The 5,614-nt window shown below is 43.0% G+C and overlaps 1 protein-coding gene across 1 annotated transcript in view; it reads right to left on the minus strand.

Moving 5' to 3' along the window:
* Nucleotides 1-5,614, minus strand: part of Efhc1 (EF-hand domain (C-terminal) containing 1) — a gene marked incomplete at its 5' end in the record, with an annotated part of 34,880 nt that overhangs the window by 13,389 nt on the left and 15,877 nt on the right. The window lies entirely within an intron of this gene.

The following is a 5,614-nucleotide window of genomic DNA, read 5'->3' on the forward strand; positions in this document are numbered from 1 at the left end:
GGGGCTCAGCCTCCCCGCGGCCCCCCTACCCCCACTGAAGACTGGGGAGCTCCTGGAGCATGCGTGTTTCACATGCTGGGGGTGTGCCCGGATCCGAACCACAACTTCTTCCAAGAGTAAGACTAGGTCGTGAACAAGAAGTAAGTGCCCCGAAATTCTGTCAGGACATACCAATTTCACAGTGGCTAAGCAGCCCAGTTGGTCTTAAAGCCAGGGTCCTGCCACCGTCATACCCAACTGCATTTGTACTTTTAAAAAAAGTGTAGATTATTTTCCCTTAAAAATGTAATCCTGTTCGTGCAATTTTCAGAGGAAAAAAGAAATAGCAGAATGGTTTGACATCAACACAAAAGCAAAGGAACTCTGAGTTGGATCTAAAGTGTGTCCTAGGAGTCTGATTTTTCTAACAGGTGTTTTGGGCCAGCCAGTTTAGGTCCATAGTAAGCCTGAAAGAGAATACAGATCTCAGTGTCAGTGCTTGCTGCCAACACAGACAATCATTTTTATTGCTGTTAGTCAGAACAAATCCTGTCGGTTTCACTAATTGGCATGAAGCTCAGGGGGCCGGGACATGAATGCAGTGGTGGCAAATAAAGCAGTTACGTGTGACTGTTGGCCATACTTTGCCCAGAGAGTTTGTTTTCCACTAACTCCTAGCCTCCTATTTAAGCCCCCCCCCCCATTTCTTCTTTTTTTTTTTTGGCAGTCGTGGAGCCTGAACACTGGGCCTGGGCGCTGTCCCTCAGCTCTTCAGCTCAAGGCTAGTGCTCTACCACTTGAGCCACAGTGCCACTTCTGGCCTTTTTTCTGCTTATGTAGTGCTAAGGAATCGAACCTCATGCATGCAAGGCAAGCACTCAACCACTGAGCACCTTCCCTCCCCCCCCCCCATTTCATTCTGTGCTGGTGCATTACCTGAATGTTAACTCAGGAATGGAAAACATTGAATGGATTATAGCATTGTTGAAAACTTTTAAAGAATCTGTCCATTGTATTATATCATAGACAATAATGTAGGGTGGGAATGAGCTACGCAGGGAATTAGTCAAAATGACAAGCTCAAGTTGTTACTTCCCTCCTCCTCATTGTTAGCTAAATCACTGATAACTATGGTAAGTATAACACTGATAACTATAATGTTTATGGACCTCACAGCCAAACTTGGCCTCAGAGTTGCATTATAATAAAAGTGAATTCCATGACACAAAGACACATTTGGAGGAACCATTCTTGTCTCCCTGTCTGGCTGCTGTTGGACAGGGGCTGGAGGGTGGGAAAGGGTGAGTCACACCTAAACCCATTGTTCCTTTTGGCATCTTTCTATTTGAGTAGTGACTTCTGCCCAGATACATTTTTTTCCCAGAAGAGTATACTAGTTTTAAATGGTTAATGAACTATTTTTTAACTACTTTTGGATCACAGATAGTTGAAAATGGATGAAGTAAACTTGGTGTGTAGCCTCATAAAAGTGCTATTGTGTCAGAGGAAGGGAATCTGAGCAGTTTTGTTTTTCTGCCGGTCCTGGGACTTGAACTCACGGCGTGAGTGCTGTCCTGGAGCTTCTTTTGCTCAAGCCTAGTGCTTGCTCCACATATCTATTGCTGGCTTTTTGGTGGTTAATTAGAGATTAGTGTCTTACAGACTTTCTTTCCCTGGGCTGGCTTTGAACTGTGATCCGTAGATCTCTGCCTCCTGAGTAGCTAGGATTACAGGTGTGAGCTATTGTCGCCTGCCTAGGTGACTGTTTTGTCTCTTCTGAAACTCATGTTGAAATTTGATAGCCATTGTGATGATGTTGGAAGGTGAGATCTTTAAGAGCTGATTGCACTGGTGAATAGCTTGACTTTCTCTGAAAAGGCATTTTTCACAGGATTAAATTAGTGAGATTGGATTGTTATAAAGTAGGGTAGCCTGCTCTTCCACTCCACTGTTTTCCTAAGTGCTTGGCTAGTGTCTAGAAATGAGAACTGTGGGGCAGGGGAGCTGTTCCTAAATTACATTTTCCTTTCAATTTTAAACTTCTTCAAGTTCATATAATGTCAGTAAGGAAAGAAGCTCCTATGTTCATTCAATTCTGGTGGTTAAGAATATGGTCTTTGGCGCCTTGAGCTGAAGAGCACAAGGACAGCGCTCAGGCCCAAAGTTCAAGGCCCACGACCGACAAAAGAAAAGAAAAGAATATGGTCTTTGGATACCAACAAGACCTGAAATTCCATTGCCTGATTAATAATCAGGTAGTCTGGGTACATGTACATGTACTTTTGATTTATGTGTTTCCTCCCTTGTGAAACAGGGTACTAGTATGATCTACCTTAGTATTTGCTATGAAAGTTAGGAAAACAGCAAAGTTAGGAAAGCTAGGAAAACAGTTCAGCTTAGTACCTGACGAGCACTGTGTAGGAAATGGTGAACATTGTGACTTGTTTGTAGACTTTGTCCTGGGAATGTCATTCCACTTCTTCCCGGAGCATTACCCAGAACACACACCAGTGTCCCCAGAATGAGGAAACCATCTGGTGAATGATCAGGTAGGGTGCTGCCATCCCCAGACCCGTCATCTGGAAGGCAGAGTCTATGGGGCCAGACCCACAACTAGAATAACTTTAATAACCTACTTTTGTGTAGGGGACTTTACTGCTTGGGCTGGCTTTGAACCTGGATCATCAGATCTCAGCCTCCTGAGTAGCTAGGATTATAGGCATGAGCTACCAGTGCCTGGTGAAACCGAATTTTAATATGAAGTTATTCATTCATATAGGTTGACAGCTATTCATTTCCTTGGTCAGAATTCTTCCCTGCAATGCCCTTTGCTGTGAATGTCAAAGCCTTAAGCAATCTGCCCTCACCTTCTGTTCCTGTTCAGGTGGCTTCCTTGCTGTTCCTGGCATGCTTTGGTCTCAAGGCCTGTCTGTTTTCCTCCTGTACCTGGAGAGAAACACAGCTGACTTCTTCACCCCTCTTTCCGTGTCCCTCCCTGTTTAAAATTGTATATTCCCACAGCCCTCCAGCCGGCCCCCTTTCCTGCTCTCTGTTTCTGTTTCGGCTTCAGGGCAGCCGGTCTGCGTGTTGTATCATCGCTGCATCCTGGTACTTAGGCACGAGCCCACTCCCTTGCATTGCTCACTGTGGAATGGTTCTCAGTGAATCCGTGCGCTCCTAGTCCAAGAGGCTGGCTGGGTCTCTGTGAAGGCCTTTCTAAGAAAACATGTTCTTCTCTTGGGCCTTGATTTAGAAAAGGCATCTCATGCAGTTCTTTCAACATGAGAGAGAATGTATTGTTGGCTTAGTTTTATGCGCTCATATTTTAGCCACAGCATCATCAAATTACCTCCATCATACAGCGTCTGAGGGGAGTGTAATGTAACTATCATGGTATTCCTATAAATTGAACAAAAGACTGTTGATTTCGTACTTTATAAAGTGAAAGTACTAGATAACAAAAATTTAGTTCCTAATTTCTGGTGGTGCAGGATGCATTGCATGGGCCTGCTAATTTACTTTTTGTGATTAATCATGGTCTTTTTTCTTTTTAGTGTACAAAGGAATTTCCCTAGGTCTTTTACATATGCACATATTGTACATTGATCAGATTAACCCCCCTATTGTTGTCTTTTTTCCATGAACAATATTTTGACAAAAGCTTATTTTTTCCCCTAAGGAGGATTTTATTATAATGATGGCCTATGGATTATCTTTTCTTCCTAGTTTGCTAGATTTTAATAGGCATTTATGGCCTTAAATGAGAATCAAGACTTTTCTACTAATTTACCAAGTCTATATAACTTTATTTTTGCAAGTCCTGGGGCTTGAACTGTAGGCCTGGGTGCTGCCTCTAGGCTCTTTTTGCCCAAGGTTAGCACTGTACCATTTGAGCCACAGCACTACTTCCAGCTTTTTCTGTGATGAATTGGAGTTTGCCAGGCACTGGTGGCTCTAGCCTTTAATCCTAGCTATTCAAGAGGCCAAGATGTAAAGTTCATGGTTCAAAGCCAGCCTGGTCAGAAAAGTCTGTGAGACTCTTATCTCCAATTAACCACTCAAAAACAGGGAATGGAGCTATGGCTCAAAGTGATAGAGCACTAGCCTTGAGCAAAAGAGGTCAGGGACAGGGCCCAGGCCCTGAGTTCAAGCCCCACAACTGACCCTCCCCCACCCCCCAAAAAAGTCTCATGGACTTTTCTGCTGGGGCTGGCTTCAAACTGCGATCCTTAGATCTCAGCCTCCTGAGTAGCTAGGATTACAGGCGTGAACCACTGGTGCTCGGCTCACACATAACTCTTGTAAGACAGAGGAACATTTTTTAAAATCTCATCTTCAAATTCTTATTTCTTGTCAGAATGCAAAGGAGAAGTAAATGTCTGAGGAACTGACAATCTAGTGAAGGATGAGAGGGAGGATTTAGGCAAGATTATCTAGACTCCATGCCTTTCTCATTCTAGGGTTCAAAGGCGTTTTCAAGAAGCTGACTCTTGGAGGGGCCTGACTTTGTACTCTAGGCCAGTAATGGACAGTGGGCCTTTGTGGCTCTGAGAAGCCTTTGTACTACAAGAATGCTTTATTTGGCATCAACCATAGATAGGGTATTGGAGTAAAGTCACTTTAACTTCAAAAGCTATAATAAAAACTTGGCCATTTGTGGGGTATTTAGGATCAAAAGTTAGATTATGTAAAACTGCACATACTAGAGTAAAAATGTTATTAACTGTAAAGGACTCAGAAGGTATTTCTGACAAATGTTTTTGATTATAAATGTTTCTGATTAGCTGATCCTCATCTGAAGGAAAATGAGTATAGACATTACAACAAATATGACTTCAAACGAGTCACTCTACCTTTCTAGTGTTTACTAAGGCAGTGGAAATCTTTTGGGTTTACTTACTTCATAGTAATTTAGAAGCTCAAAAATGGATTTGGAAATGATTGGGAAAACAGTGCATGATAAAACCTGAGATGTTATCCTGTAGCCTTTGATTTGGCCATGGTCTTCTGGGGTCTTAGATCACTAGCACTTTTCCTTCAACTGTCCTCTTCCCTCATTTATACTCCCAAAGTTAATATGTACATAAACTTAGTTCAGTGAAATGGTTTTCCCTTCATACTCCGTTATTTCCATAAAATATAAGGGACATTTTTGTTTGTTTTGGGTTGATTGGGTGGTCTTTTAAAGCCGTATAACATGCTGCTTCTAACATAAAATCAAGAGATTTTAAGGAACCAAATGTAGGACTTTTTACTACATCCTATTCCTGAAGGATGAGACTTCTACACCAGAGAAATCTATGCTGCTTGGGGAAACTTCGGGCTCCCTTTGTTGACTCTAAGGTTCCCAAGATCTGAAGTTAAAACCACCATAGGACAGTGGAGAGGGTTGGAGGAGCAGGTGGTTGAGATATCTTTAAAATGACTATCCAATGAAGATGCGTCCAGCCTCTGTCCTTGTGGAAGGTTCTGGTTCAAAACAGGTTCCAGATTCCCCAGGCCATTTGGTGATGAGGCTGTGATTAGAAAGAGAAGTTTGGCCGGGCGCTGGTGGCTCACGCCTGTAATCCTAGCTACTCAGGAGGCTGAGATCTGAGGATCGCGGTTCAAAGCCAGCCCGGGCAGGAGAGACTGT

Source organism: Dipodomys ordii, unplaced genomic scaffold (genome assembly GCF_000151885.1).
Source record: "Dipodomys ordii isolate 6190 unplaced genomic scaffold, Dord_2.0 Scaffold44, whole genome shotgun sequence".
Lineage (NCBI taxonomy): Eukaryota > Metazoa > Chordata > Mammalia > Rodentia > Heteromyidae > Dipodomys > Dipodomys ordii.